Source organism: Equus caballus, chromosome 1 (genome assembly GCF_041296265.1).
Source record: "Equus caballus isolate H_3958 breed thoroughbred chromosome 1, TB-T2T, whole genome shotgun sequence".
Taxonomy (NCBI): Eukaryota; Metazoa; Chordata; class Mammalia; order Perissodactyla; family Equidae; genus Equus; species Equus caballus.
The window spans coordinates 22,713,807-22,730,346 of NC_091684.1; the positions used below are offsets into that span (position 1 = coordinate 22,713,807).

The window sequence follows — 16,540 nt, forward strand, 5'->3', positions numbered from 1 at the left end:
ATAAGTGAGACTAGTTCTGTAATAGCATCTCCTACCATTAGCTATGGCCTGCAGAGGACAGCTACTATTGACTTTAATATCTCCCCATTGCCCCCTTCATAGCTCTCAACTTCCATATGGCATCACATTCAGGCTCATGGCCAAGTAGATAATGGACAGTTGCTTGTAAAATATGGATAGGTTCAAGCAGAGTTGGGGTTGGCACATGAATACAGTGGTTGGAGAGGTTGACATCAATGATGCTTGCAAATGAGTGAACATAAGGAATCTTGGAATCTAATTGGGTAAGAAGGCAAAGATATCTTTTCAAGATCTTGATTTCAATTCCTTTGGATATATATTCAGAAGTGAGATTGCTGGATCATATGGTAATTCTATTTTTAATTTTTTGAAGAAGCTCTGTTTTGTGCTGGTCTCAGCCTATTCATGACCAATGTGTGGCTGGACTAGCCCTCATGGTTCTTATTATGATTGCAAGACTCCCTCAGCCATAACCACCAGGAAACTTTGAAAGAGACAAAGGTTATTACTCTCATGTCCTGGAAATTACATGGCACACCTGAGGCCCCACAACAAGGTTGTCTGTAGAGAGAGAGAGAGCATGGGCCTGGGGTTCTGCTTTTATTGGGGTCAAGGCTGGGGGCCTAGGGTTTCATGGGCTCACTCTTTATTGGTGAATTTAAAATGGTAAGAGTGGGAATTTAAAGTGCAGCAAGAGAAAAATGGTCAGTTATTGAAATAAGCTGAAATCTCTGAAACGAAGGAAGTGGGGGTGAGGGACCGGTTCTTTCTCTAGTCCTGTGGCTGGCAATGTGCTTATCCAGATAGCTGTTTTTGGAGTGGATGCCACTCTGAAGTGGATGCCTAGGCAATCAAAACTTGTCAGGCACTTGCATTATGAACAAACAAACAAATAAACAACTGTCAGGGCTTACACTATGATGTAACAGTTATCATTAAAGCATTTTAAGATGTGTCAAAATTTCATGAGATCTCAGAATAGAGATCAATTCACTCTTAAAAGAACTTTGCCTTTGAGGAATCGCTTGGCCAACAGTGAATGGATGAACGGAACAGTATGGGAAATAGTGGGAAGGTTTCTAAGGCTGGAATAAAGGTAATCAGAGCAGGAAGAAGTCACAGAAAATGAGGCTGAAGAGGTAAACCAACTGGGGCGGATGAGAAAGGCTTTAGAGGATCCTTGCACAGGGCACACGGGAGCATTGGGACAAGGACTTTCTTTTGCTTTACTTGTCTCCGTGTGGGTGGCAGAGAATCATGTAGCGTACAAAGAAACCAAAGAGAGCCACTGTTTAGATTGAACGGAATAGCACATTCTTCTAGGATGCTGAATCATCTTTTAAAATTTTTAGGATCCCGAGTTAGAACATCATCCAGGATGTTTGTGGGCAATAACGACTCCACTTCCTCACTATTTACATCAGTTACTTTTTATGCTAGTTGCTGAGTTCTGTGAGCTGGCTCTGTGATAATCTCAGTACAATGTAACCTTTAGCACTTTTCTCATTCTTATTCAAACTGTAGAAAATATATCAGAGAAAATGGAGGAAAAGGTAATGTCATTGAGTTTTATGTTACTTTTTATTCATATCACATGAAGTGAAGTTGAGTATGTGCAGATAAAACTGTTTTTAAAGAATTTAATAGAAGGCATTTTAAAAATAAATCACAGTCACTATTGCATATCACCATCCACCTTCTAGAATAGCTTTAGTCTCCCAACTTTAAGCTCTGCCTTCTCTTCAAAGTTTGGAATGATTGAGAATTGTTTTAGTAAAGTCGCTTGACGATGTGATACAGGTCCAAGGATTATTAAGTCAGGTACAGAGCTCAGTATTGACAAGTACCTGATGTGAACAGAATCTCATATTGTTCCTAATTATGGCATGGCCTCCATGAGGACAGTAGTTGTGTTGGTATGTTTTTGGATTCCTTACTATATACTGTGTGGATACAGACTAAACCCTATGACAATCCACAGAACAACCATACTGAAAGCCTCAGTGTTTGGGCCAGGCACCATCCTTGATTTGGAAATAGAAAGATGATAGAGACTCAATTCCTGCGCTTAATGTCTCACACATCTATTTGAGCATTTTGTAGGCAGCCTCAGACTTGCTTTTGAAAGTGGGGGAAATATAAGTAACTTTCCATATGTTCTTACCACGTGCGTGGTTGTGGTTTGGCCTTTACTAACAACCCTGCAAAGACATGATGGCTCCTACTCAGCTCTCCATCCCTGGAAGTGCCTGGTCTTCAGGGCCCTTAATCAATATGTGTTGTTGAAGAACTGCCTTGTTGTGAAGACGAAGCATTCATACATGAAAAAGCTAACATTATGAAAGATATATAAAAGTTAAATGTGACAATCACAAATATTTATTGAATTGAATTTTTGCGGTTTGAAAAAAAATGAATCCTTAGTCTATTTCCTTATACATCTTCCAGATATACATTGACAATCAAACAAGCCCAGAAAATATCCTGGAGTATTTATAAAGAAACGTGCAAATGTGTGAGGATGCAAAGTGTGTGCTGTGGGAAAGGTCTGCGACGTGGGCTGTTCTCTCTTCAGGTATTTTGGAATTGTGTAATTTACACCTTGGAAAGTAAATACCTACCTTCTACCAAACGGTTAATGAAGGAAAAGGGTGTGGTAGATTTGGGTGGCAGGCAATCACAGATCAAGGAGTCAATATCAGGTCTGCAACAGATACTTTCTTTGAATTCAGTCGTGTTTATAGAAAGCTTAAACAGGATGAAAATTTTGCAAAGGATACGCTCCCAACATTAATAATCACTACATCTCACTGGATATCTAAAGCCATTCCCCTCTTGTCTCGTCCTGTCACTTCAAATAGATTTGCTTTGCCTTCAAATTTCTCCCTTTGTGTTCCTGGTGGTTTTGACATTTTGCTAGCTGTTCTTTTAGAATTGCTTTTTAAAATAGGAAACGAAGATCCTTTGAGGAACAGAGTATCTGCGGGTTCAATTGCTTTGCTGTGGAATGGGCAACTTAAACCATACCACCTCCCTCCAAAGTACTCTCATCTCTTTGTAAAACTTCATTATAGGATTGATTGCTCACTAATGTTTGGAAAGTGCCTTGTTTTGTGCCAAATTAACATTGACATAGGCCAAGCATTGGCTATAAATCAGATATCATGGCCAGCATAAAGCATGAAGTAATGAGGGATAGACAATGAAGTGACGAGAAGGGGGAAAAGGAAAACAAACTTTCTTGTATTAAGTCTTAATTCATTTTGTTTTACCTGCCATTATTTCCTATTTTACAGGTGAAAGAAAACAACAACAATAAAACTAAGGACTCATGACTAAAGCTAAATATATCAACACACCAGACACACCTCTCTCGTCTCCAAGTCCAGTGTATTATCTATGGGCTACATCAAGTTGCTTCCAACAACAAGTTGATGTGGTTGTAAACGTCTACGTCAAGCTGCTTCCAGCTTGTCTGGCCTGTCATCCTTTCTTTTAACTTTGACAAAGTGCCTGAGCCCTGACATCCAAAGCAATGTCTTCCCAGACAGCAGAACATTGGCGCAGAGCTGTTAAGGCAGCTTTCTGGGCTGTTCTCTGTGATCCACTGCCCTGTGATCCCCAAGCCTGGAGACCTTGGGCCTTTTCATGTGCAGGGAATTGATTTGGAAACCTTGAGCATTGATCAGACGTCACCTTGATGCAGCTCAGTTTAATCATGACATGAATAAAAAATGGTTACATTTCCTTTGCTGTGCAATTTGGTGACCAGAGCCCATTATTATTCTAAGTGTCTGTCTATATCTTCCAGCAATTTTTATGAACACACTAAAAGAGTAAAATATTGTGTGTCGTCTGTCTTAAAGCCATCTTCTTGCTATCGTGCAGTGGTCTCATTCCACTGTTCTCTGTTGCTCTCAATGATCAACTGTTCAGACTTACAAGAAGCAAGTGACATACGAGGGATGCGTGCTGGCTCTGCAGGGCTTCCAAAGACTACAGATGCAGCCGGGAAACAGGTCTACCAGCTTTCCAGGGTCCGAATGTCATGAGGAAAATCTGTAGAGCAAAGAGCAGAGTGACACAGGTGAAGAGAGGATTTTAGCACTCACCTGTAGCCTGTTAACAAACTGCAGTTTTGAGACACTCATTTTCTAGATCTATGTCAAAAATTTTAAATCAACATTTATATTTGCACAGTTGTGTCAAAATTGACATTCATGAATCTTTTTAGATGTGTTCTTCTTTCTAGCTTTAACTACAGGAACTTTGAGTCTATCAGGTGTTCAAAATCTGGCACCCTATAAGCAGAGATTTTACAAGGATCCTTGTGTAAAGGACATGGTGAAGGAGTGCTCTCCAGTGAAACCAGTAAAAGAGCAAAAAACAAAAAAAAAAAGGTGCAGGAGAAGAAGCTGGGCAAAGGAGTTCTAGGAGGAGTCCAGCCCTAGCTTAATCCCAGCCGGGGGAAAGTGGGCTGGGCTGTGACAGACCCTCACTAGTCAGTTATGCCTACTGTCAGTACCATAGAAGGGAGGTGGGAGTATATCCTCTGAGGCCTCTCGGATTAGACAGTTAAGAATAATCCTCTAGAGAGAAGTCAAGATGTGAGCTATTAACACACAACACCTGCAACAGCTGGGGGGTGAGTACATCTGCCTGATAAAATGGATGTGGTAGAAGCACCTACAACATCTGCTGCATCAAGATTATGTGGATTCGTACATTTAATATTTCTAGGAGTTTTTGTCTGGTTTAGAGATCTGTACCACTTTGACATTTTCAGATGTCTTAACACAGTATATAACATCCATACCTTTGATTTTTTTCTTTAATAGCTTGATGAGGATATAATTTACATACCATTACAATCACCCAATTTAAATGTACAATTCAATACTTTTTAGTAAATTTATGGAATTGTCTAACCATCATTGAAATCCAATTTTAGAGCATTTCCACTACCCCAAAAAGACTTCTGTGCCCCAATACAGTCAATCTCTATCTCACCATCAGCCACAGGCAGCCACTAATTATTTTCTGTCCACGTAGATTTGTGTTATCTGTACATTTCATATACTCAAAGCCATGCAATATGTGGTCTTTTGTGTCTGGCTTTCTTCATTTAGCATAATGTTTTGTTCACGCATGCTGTAGCATGTATCAGTTGTTCACTACTTTTTGTTGCTGAGTAGTATTCCATTATATATATATAGTGTGCTTTGTATTCATTGAAGTGATGAGCATTGGGTTATTTCTGCTTTTTGGCTATCATGAATAATGCTTGTATACAAGTCTTTCTGTGGACACAGGTTTTCATTTCCTGAAGTAGATTCCTAGGTATGGAATTTGTGGATGTTATGGTAAATTTATTTTTAACTTTGTAAAAAACCGACGAAGTGGTTGCACCATTTTACATCATCACCAGCAGTATATGATGGTTCTCATTTCTCCACGTTCTCGCCAGCACTTGTTTGTGTCTGACTTTTACATCATAACTATTTTTGGCATGTGAAATATATCTCATTGTGTTTCTTTTAAATCAACTTTTTATTTTAGCATAGTTTTAGATGTACAGAAAAGTTGTGAAGATATTTCAGAGAATCCTCCTATACCCCATACTCAGTTTCAGAGCTTTTTAACATTTTACATTATTATGATACATTTGTCAGAATTAATGAACCAATATTGATCCATGATCATTATCTGAAGTCCATACTTTATTTAGATTTCCTTAGTTTTTACCTAAATGTCCCTTTTGTGTTCCAGGATCTCATTACATTTTAGTAATTATGTCTCCTTAGGTTCCTCTTGGTTGTAAGAGTTTCTTAGATTTCCTTGCTTTTGACAACTTTGACAATTTTGAAGATTACTTTTTAATATTTTATAGGATGCTCTTCTACTTGGATTTATCTGACAGCTTTCTCATGAATATATTGGAATATGGGTTTTGGGTGGAAGACCACAGAGGTAAAGTACCATTTTCATTACATCGTATCAAGGGAACATACTATCAAGATGACTATCATTGTTGATATTGACCTTGATCACATTGCTGAGGTAGTGTTTGTCAGGTTTCTCCTCTATGAAGTCACTTCCTCCATTCTTTTTCATACTGTACTTTTGGGAAGAAAATGACTATGCACAGTCTACATTTAAGGAATGGGAAATATGCTCGTCTTCCTTGAGAATAAAGTATCTACATAGATTATTTTGAATCCTTCTGCATGAAAAGAATACTTGTCTATACTAACCCCGTTTATTTATTTATTCAATCATTTATTTGTATTGATATGGATTCATGGATTTTGTTTCATACTTTGTATATTTCAATACTACTCTATTTAGTTACACAAATTGCTCCAGCTTTAGTTATTAGGAGCTCTTTCAATTGGTTCTTGTGTCCCTTTGACATGCTCCCTTCTTTCTGGGGTATTTCTTTCCTTTTACTGTCCTTCCTTCCTTCTTTCCCACATTGACACACAGTAAAGCAATCTAAAACTAAGTGGTTTGTAACGAGAAACATTTATTCTTTATGCTCATGGGTCTGCAGAACAACTAGGGTTTGGCTACTCTAACCTGGCTTGACTCTGGGCTGCAGGTTTGGTTTAGCTCTGTGCCACATGTGTTCATCACAGTGCCCAGGCTGGAGGGGTAGTACTAGCTGGACCATGCTCTTCCAATGGGCGATCATGGGAGTACAAGATAACAAGCTCAACCATGCAACACATCACACACATTTCAAGCCTCTGCTTGTGTCAAATTCATTAACATTCCACTAGCCAAAGCAAGTCCCATGGCAAAACGAAAGTCATTTGGGTGGAAGTACACTCTACCCACCATAAGGTGATACAAAGGTTGTAGATGTCAAACGGGATGGAAAATAATTGGAACAGATAATTTAACATCCTGCAGCAGCTTTTCCAAGCTGGGCTAATCAGAATCAGACTAGAAGCTACTTCAGCAACCTGATCTGGGCAGCTGCAACACAGCCTTTTCTGTGAAGTGACTGTCTGTAAAGAGAGCTGGTCTGCAGACAGAGACAGATGAAGTAAACGCATAGAACGTAACAGCCAGAATTGTGAGACACACAGAGAGGGTGTGCTGGATATCTGACACCATATCCTTTCCAAATTCAGCTCCTATCCCCAAGTCCCTTCCTACCTCCAAGGAAGGAATTTAGCTCCTTCCTGAGATTCAGCTGCTTTTGCTTGCTTCTGTGACTACCCCCCTTCACTCCTAATATCTTGATGATAAATTTCTTTCTTTCTTTCTTTCTTTTTTGGTGAGGAAGATGGGCCCTGAGCTAACATCTTTTTGCCAATCTTTCTCTTTTTGCTTGAGGAAGATTGTCCCTGAACTAACATCTGTGCCAATCCTCTACCTTGCATGTGGGATGCATGGCTTACTGAGCAGTGTGTAGGTCAGCCCCTGGGATCCTAACCCATCATACCTGGGCCTTCAAGCAGAGCACATGAACCTAACCACTACACCACCAGTCTGGCCGCATAAATTTCCATTTTGACATAAGCTAGCTCAATGATTACCTGGTACTTGAAATTCAATGTTCCCAGCTAATACAGAAGGACATGCTGTTACCCAGGTCAAAGTCATGAATTAGATCCCCATTCAATCCATCACTTCACCTCCAGCCAGTCTGAAACCAGACTAGCTGGTCCTTCATGTCTTTCTTAGTTATGAAGCCCTCTGTATGTAATCCTTATGTCATGGGGACATGGGGAATCTGTGCTTCAAAGTGTTAGCAGGTATAGCTGATGGGAGGGAAGACAGAAGAAGAGTGGGTGAGTAACTTTGCATGAATCTGCTTCACTGCTCTAAAATGACTCAAAGTGTCTGCCTGTAAGGCAGAACAGGAAGAAACAAACATTCGCTGTGTCCTTCTTTTGGGCTCCAGAGCTAACACACTGACTTTAGGATTTTTTTCTAGTGTTTATGAAAAAGAAAGAGTATACCATTGATTGAGCCGGAAGCAAAAATGTATTCTCTTTATAGATTTAGTGGCCTTTGTAAATAGCAGTGAGTGTGTGTGTGCAGATGCTGAGCTCATTCTAGCAGATAGACCTGCCTGAAGACAGACTGCCTGAATCCTTGGGAGCCAATTTCCTCAAAAGAGCAATGTGAGAATTTTCCAGCTTCTATCACAAGGGATAAAATTACTGTTTCCTGGATATGGGACCATTTAACCAACCAAGTTAACCACTATTCTATTCCAAGCACTGGTGTGGATGACAAGGTAGGAAGAGGGAGGAGGTGAGAGAGGAAAGGACAGTAAGAGATTGGAGTATAGGGCTGAGGAATGTGGCACAGGTGTTGTGCCTCAGGAAGTGACTAGCAGAAGCAGTGACACCACTGTCTGATCGTGAACAAATATTTTTCCTATTCATGTGGAGCTACTTGATAGATCGAAAAAGGTGTCTTTCAATTCACTTCATGCACCCATACCAGAAACCTTCTCCAGACCCTCTTGTGCCAGGTAGGCAAGGATGTTCCCCAGTGAACATCCATCATACTGTACACAGCTGCTTACTGGAAAGTATGCAGTATCCCCAAAGTCTCCTTTCCCTATAGTGGAGATTTTTACAGCTCAGCTTTTGTAGACCCGCTGTGCTCTCTCTGAACATTCTGGACTCAAGTATGAGTCATGAAGTCAATGTCAGCTAGAAAGCATTTCCTGGTAAAACTACTGGGCATCAGTAGTGGAAGGATCTATGCCTTCTCAGAATAACAGAAACCACAGTTTTGAACTTGACTTTTCCTAAACTCATCCTCCTACCATAGTCTCTTTGTAATTCATTGAAAACTCCTTGTCAGAAGGTCAGTGTCTTCCGCATTTGCCCAAGCATCAGATGAAAGCAATTCTACAGCATAGGGGTCAGTTTTACTCAGAAACCCGACGTTACATGTGATAATGATGACGATGATGATGAAGGAGAAGAACTTATTCTACTGGAAGACACATTCTTGAGTAATAATGAGGCAGACATTCCATGGAGACTAGAAAAAGGCTCTTCGAAGACCGTCCTCTCTCAGAATCTTCTCTACCACAAATATGAGGCAACATTTCCCTCCTCTTGCCCATCATTAAGAATCCTGTGCAGGATCACTTACATTATTTGTAGTAAATCCAAGTGTTTTGTTTTATTATTGTTCATTTGTTTGATTTTGTTTTGGTGGAGTCTCACAGAGTGTAGGAATACAGCTATGGAATCAGAAAGATTTGGACTTAATCTGAGATACACAATTACTAGTCATATAAGTTGAAGCAATTTACTTTATCTCTCTAGGCCTCAGTTTTCTTGGCTGTAAAATGGAGATAAATGCCTATGGTGCAGGTGTCGTGAGGATTACAATAAGATGACGTGTGCGAAGTGCTTAGTGCTACTCTATACTTATTATACGGAGTAAGGACTAATAGGAGGAAATGAAGGTCATGACTTCACGATTTTACAATTTCTAATGATTGTTATATTAGTCATGTCTGCATCCTCACTGGACTAGAGCAGTTGCATTTCTCTCTAAGTCTTTGAAATCGGTGTGCCATGTTTCCACAGAATGTTAGAGCTAGAAAAGTCCTTTTAGACGGTCCATTTAGTGTGTTACCTTCATTTTATAAAATAAGAAATTGCGACCTCAAAAAATGAAATAATTGTTCAAGGTCATTTGGCTAGATGGCTGGATAGTTGCAGAGCAAAAATTTGAATCTATTCCAGTCTATCTTCCATTTTGTTATCCTGCTCAATAGCCAAAATTAAAGATATCACGATTTTTTCCTGGGTTGTCTTCTTGCTAAATTCTTAATTAAAGAAATGTAAAAGAACTTGATTTTTCTTTCCCACTTCATCTTGGTCCAAGATGAAGCACCCAAGTTTTAAATCACTGGAGAGCAGAATAGGTCAAATTATGGATGTATTTCAGAGAACAGCAAGAACTAAACAACACTGTGCAGCCCAAACATTTTTTAAAAACAAGCTTCTTTGAAGAGTGCACTCAGGTTCCAGTACGGAAACACAAGAGCCCTCCCAGATGTCCCACACGGCCCAGCATCTAGGAACATGCAGCAGGATGCCAACAACAAGACCCAGAAACAAGGCTAATTAGAACACACAGCAGTGAATGAAGCTGGGCCACTGCATTGGTAATATACACTGTTTGTTTAAACCAGAAGAAAGAAAAAGGAAAGAAACTCCTCCAGTGTAGTTGGTTTCAGAAGAAGCCTGCTGTGGTCTCTTTCTTGTTCCCCCAGAGGATGTCTGCAACAAGCAGCCAGGCCTGAAGATGTAGATTGTTCAGTGGGGAGGTCAGGAGTAAGAGCAAACAATATCAGGAGAGATTGGTAGGACGGGCCTGATGATTTCCACATGTGTGACTTGGATGCAGAGAAAGACTGTTTTCAAATATAAGGCTTATACAGTGACCATATCCATACCATGCACTGAGGTGGCCAAGACAGTGGCTGAAGATGGACACGGCCTCCTTCATCTAACTGGAGAGAAAAGGCAGCTCCACACCAACCATGCTGACCGCCAGAAACATCAGACCTTGGTGCCAGGTGAGAGAAACAGCAGTGAGAGCAGGAGGAATCCAGCTGAGAAGAGGTCCTGGGAGTAGGCGGGAAGGAGGACTTTACTTAGGAGGGGAGGTCCTCAGTCTCTTTGCCTTCCTGATCGCCTCCTCTGGGGCCCATGGGTCTTAACCTGATAATTCACTTTGGGTCGTCATCGTATTATCCATTACTGACCTCTTTGTGCTCCTACTCAGGACTTATGGAAAAGTGTAGAACATGAATTCCTGCTTCTGTGTCACCTCCTTATGTTCCCAGTGCCGGCCAAGACTGTGTGGGAAGCTCTTCACCAACTCAGCCTTGACACAAGATGATGATGATGATGTCATGGTCTTGCTTGCATACTTTTCAGCCCCCGCCCCCACCCCGTCTTCCTCTTGGTGAACACTATTCACTCTCATTTCTCTAAATCTTCATGATCTCTTTCCATAACAAGTCATCTGGAACAGCCTCCTTTCTCCAGAAATTACTTGCTTATTCATGTGTTGCAGGGACTCCTGCACCCCCTGGACTTTCTATTCACCAGCTCCCTTTACTCGTGTCTTTGAATGATTCCCAGATGGGTCACACCTTGCTGTAAATAGGCCTGTTTCTTAGCATGGGCTGTAACCTACACAGTCACTTTTCCTACAGAAAGGAGTTAAGTTTCCAGTGTGTACAAGGCACTAGCAGACCCTGGGGATACTGTGGTGAGTAAAGCAGACAAGGTCTCTGTCCTCATGGAATTTACCATCCAGTGGAGTGGGCACAGTTACCTGTGTGCCTGTGTGATTGTGTGCTATTTATACCCGCTCTGGACACAAAGTCCTGTGAGAGCTCACAGCAGGGACCTGACCTAGCCTGGGAGTGGATGTGGTCAGAGAATGTTTCCCTGAACATGAGGTGATTACGCAATGGGATGAGAGGTGAGTGGGGATTAATCAGGAAAAGAGGAGGGTATCAGAAGGTGCAGTAAAACCAAGAGAACTGCAGCATGGAGACGCCCCTGGGGCACAGAGGCACTTGTGGCATTTAAGAAAGCTGATGCTGGCCACTGCGGACAGAATGCAGGGAAGACTGGCCAGAGACAGTGCTGGAGAGACAAACAAGGGCCAAACCAGGCAGGATCTGGTGAATGGTTTTGGGAATTTTGAATTTTGTCTCAAGAACAAGGATAGTCATTGTGGGGAATGCAGGGTTATTTAGGAGAGTGACATGATTAGAGGTGTCCTTGAGGATCTGGAAACTATGACATTAAATTCTTTAAATACAGCAGAGCTTGATTCTGATGAAAGCATGTCCACTTTTGGCAAAATGGAGAAATACCTATATGCATAGCAGTCTTATTTCTGGATTTCTATTTTTTTTTTTTTACAACAAAACCCTAAGACATTGTTTTACCTTTATGGCGTCCATCTGGAAACTGTACTTTTGCCAACATTGACGGGTAGGGAGAGGATGAGTGTGGCTCTGTTTTGGCTCTGGAGACAGTAGAGATCCTTTGTGAGCTGCTTCTCTACCCTCCTGTTAATTCCCTCAGATATTCACTTCTTTGAGAACCCAAAGTTCAAAATGGACAGACATGGTTGGGGGGAGGATGTGAACTTGGAAGATGGAAGGTGATGGGATCTATGGAAAAGCAACAGCTATGTTGCAAATTGGGGGAAAGTTAAGCTGCCTCTCTCACCCCCTACTCAGGACTGGGGTTCAAGCTTTGCTGTGCAGGTTAACATGGATAGCTATGGGGGGAGTTTTAAATGGATTAAGTATCAATTTGGTGGTAACAATCAGAGAATTGCCCAAATTCATAGAGATTCTTGAGGTCGATGTCTTGAGGTGCAGAAAGAAGTAGGAATTAGGAAGGGAATTTACTGTTGATTCTGAACTGCTGCCACCTCCATAAATCCATTCTGAGGGATATCCATATCTTCCGTTCTCAATTAGAACTTTCTTTTAGTGTTTTTGACCTCCCTCCACCCCAGACACAACTATTGTTTTCTTTCAGTGTGCTTTTCTCTGTCTGCCTTCTGTGCCTTCTCCCATCAGTCAACAACCCCATCTTATCCCTCAACCCATCTCATCTACCCCAACCACTTCCTTTTCTTCCTTTCTTCCTTTTTCCTTCTTTCATTCCTTCCTCTCTGTCTTTCTCTTTCTTTCTTTCTGAAATTCTTATTGATTTCTTTATGGAGGTGAAATTGAATATAAGAAAATGTATGGAGAAATTGTATACAATTGCATTATGTCAAGAAAAACATCCTGAGTCATCTCCCTCATGTAGTGGAATGAGTTCCCAGGAGAAATAGTAAGAGGTCACTTGAGTTATTTAAAAGTGAGCAGGACAAAATCACTAAGGATGTGCTGCTAGGAAGACCCCAGCATCAGCCACATTGGAATGAAGAATATGATCCTAACAGGACTTTTTTCTCCTCAGCTTGTTTTTTCTCTAGGCTGAATTCTGTAACTCCTGTTGAAATTAACCATATCTATACTCAGTAAGATTCACTGCTTTCCTGTTGGCCAAATTCATCAGAAGCTAGAACAGAAGAAGTGAAAGGGACAGGCAGAATGTTCTGCTCAAGAAGAAACTTATTCTTATGGGTGAAAAATTGAACTTGATATTGAGGGACCTAAGTTCTTATTCTAGGTCTGTTCCTGATTATGTGATCAGGAGGGAAAATCCTAAAACTTCATGACAAAATTTCCTGGTTATACATCACTTCCTGAAGGGTCTGAGTATAATTTTTTCCATAAGAAAATAGTAATAATTTTTCCATAATAAAACAGTAAAGCTTTCTCCCCACAAAACACCTGTTTTCTTAATACCAATTTATGGCAATTTCACTGAGATCCATTTATCATTCTTATTTTTTATAAACCAGTCTTACAGAGCATTGTATAAATCCTTTAACACAAAGTACATAGAGATAAACATTGTTACACTGGAGCAGATCAATGCCCTTACTGCCTACCACCCTGGGGTAGGGCTCCTGGAAAGGTGTTGCCATTTTCTATGATGATGTCATCAGATAAACAGAACCCTTGATCCTCCTGAAACTTGAATTAAAAATCCAGGCCTTGGGGCCAGCCTGGTGGTGTAGAGGTTAAGTTCACCTGCTCCGCTTCTGCGGCCTGGGGTTTGCAGGTGTGGATCCCAAGCATGGACCCACACTCTGCTTATCAAGCCATGCTGTGGTGGCGACCCACAAACAAAATAGAGGAAGATTGGCACAGATGTTAGCTCAGGGCTGATCTTCCTCACCAAAAAGAAAAAAAAAATCCACTTTGATTCCTTAAACCAATAGGACATTCTGTGTGGGATCCATCCTTTCTGAATCTTTTTGACAAGTATTCTTTTATTTGCTGTCTTTCAGTTGGGTATTAATAAGTCCATTTTGTAGATGAAGATCTAGAGCTGGAAAGGGGGAAAGAATTTGCTCAGTAGCATAGAGCTAGCAAATGGCAGGGCTAGAATGCAATCCCAGATCTGTCTCCAAAGCCCTGTAGTCTTCTCATTGTACCCCCTGCCCTTCTCAAGCCTTTTGGGAATGTCAGCCTAGGAACACACAGATGATGAGCTTTATATTCTGAATACCCTTATCCTCTATATACGCCTGGCCAAATAATCACATGCACTGTTTTAATCAGTCTTAAAAGCTCCAAGTCCACTTTTGATTTTTCATTCACGGGGAAACAAATGCAAATTTTTTTGGATTTTATGCCTCTGAGCTGAACAAATTAACCCTTCACCTTGTCGGTCAAGAATGGGATCCATTCTTGCTACTCTACTTGCAGATCCCTATTACCCCATCCTCCTTACCCACCTCTGTCTACCACAGTGGGCCAGGACACCTAAAGGTGTTTGACTTGGTTTTGAGAAAGCAGAGTTCTCTTTACTTCTAAATAGCCAACCATATTACTCTAATTTCCTGATATTGTTAATAACTCTTTTTACTGGGGCCAGCTCCCTGGCCGAGTGGTTAAGTTTGCATGCTCTGCTTTAGTAGCCCAGGGTTTCGCCGGTTCGGATCTTGGGTGCAGACCTAGCACTGCTCATGAAGCCATGCTGAGGCAGCATCCCACATGGCACAACTAGAAGGACCTACAACTAGGATATACAACTATGTACCAGGGGGCTTTGAGGAGGAGAAGAAGAAGAAGAAAAAAAAAAGATTGGCAGCAGATCTTAGCTCAGGGCCAATCTTTAACAACAACAAAAAATTATTTTTATTAAACTTTCCCTGTTCAAGTTACTATGTGGTTTCTCTCTCGTGATTGAACCCAGACTGATATGGGTGAGGAATACATTTTGTTTCCAGTTTTGCTCTCTCCTTATCTTTTCTCCTTCAGAAACTCAGAAGCACTTGGAGAAAGGCCGCAGGTTTCCTCAGCAGCATTTGCTGCTCTTGTGTCTTCCTGCTCTTGTGTCCCAAGCAGTGTCCAAATGCATATTTCAGTGACCTCTGTTTGAAGTCCAGGACTCATGACCTGGTACCTGACAACACATCCATTTCTTGAATGCAAATTCCAGCCTTTTCCAGTTCCCATTCTTTGCAAGTCTATTTGCAAGCTTGGATCCTAAGAATTTACATAACTTACAAAACATTTGTTGAGTGCTTATTTTGTGCAAGGCACTGAGCTAAATGTTTCTATATGCATTACTTTATTGAACTGAATCTATACAACTACCCCATGGAAGGATACTTCATTTAATAGATGCGGAAACTGCAGCTTAAATGGCGAAGTAATTTGCTTACGTTATTACAGAATTTAAAATACAGTGGCCACTATACTACAAAAGCTGACTCCTTTCCATTCTAGTTTTGGGTGGGTGGAGCCTATTGCCTTGTCAGTGCATCTCCTGTTTCCAAACATTGCTGTTTCCAAAGTAAGGTTTAGTGTGTGTGTACTTGTGTTCTTCATCTGTAGCATGGATATAGCACCTTATTGGTTTTTAGGAATGATGAAGAGGAATAAGTATATAAAGTGCCCCTGGCACATAGTCAAACTTTCATAATGAACAGAGTCTGAGTTATAAATAACAATCCTCTTATTCCGTTACATTTGCAAAGCACATTCACATCACATCATTTCTTCTTCACAATAACCCCTTCGGCTAGGCAGATATTCTTATCTCCATTCGCCCATGTGGTTCATAAGTAGAATGGCTGATTTATTTACATTTGCAATCCAGAGCTTTTGATCCACCACCTGAAGAAGAAGATACAGGTTCCCCAAGGCCTGTGAGACGCAGTGGAGCTGCTCACACCTATTTTTGTGCCAAAGTTCCTATAGAACATGACGGTCTCTACCACATGCCTTGGAGCTCACTAAGTTATCTTATTTAATTTGTAATATTGGTGGGTTAAAGTAGTCATTGAGGTTAAACATTTATGAAAGAAAAATACACAACTGCAAATAATTCAATCTGTTGTCCTAATTTCTTAATAAAAAATTGGAAAACATGTTATTTTTTCAGCATTTACCAGTAAAATACCTTGGTCAAGCTGCTGTATGAATGGCATCTGGAAACTTCCTGGTGTGAAGAGAGGTCACACTAGCTGAAGCTGCCTTCCAGTAGGAGATCTGTTTCCTCCAGGAAGAGAAAAGGAAAGTTTGAAAGCTACTGTGCTAGTCACTTGGCCTATTCATAAATACTATGTTCTTCTCCTATTTGGCACGTGCCAGGATTGCCCTTCCTTCCCTCCTTTAGAGGGGGTGTAGCCCTGTGACTTGTTTTGGGCAATGAAATATGAGTTACATGATGTGTAATGACCAAGTGCTCATAATTGCCCCTAACGAACCCATCAGCTTGGGTTGACTAAACTTTAGTCAGCCTTCTCTCCTCCCCACGGGCCTCTGATCTGTGGCTCGCCCACAAGGCTAAGCAAGCACTAAGGTGCAGAATACGCTCCCCACCCCGCTACCCCCTTAGCAGCTCATTCTGAAAATCGCCCC

General features: G+C 41.0%; 1 long non-coding RNA gene across 1 annotated transcript; it reads left to right on the forward strand.

Annotated features, from left to right (window-relative positions):
• The first annotated feature begins 963 nt into the window (after positions 1–963).
• Positions 964–3,781, forward strand: LOC102148475 (uncharacterized). The gene is made up of 3 exons (XR_011423829.1): positions 964–1,117; positions 2,470–2,596; positions 3,318–3,781. It is a non-coding gene; the product is annotated as an uncharacterized lncRNA (long non-coding RNA).
• The last annotated feature ends 12,759 nt before the right edge of the window (positions 3,782–16,540 follow it).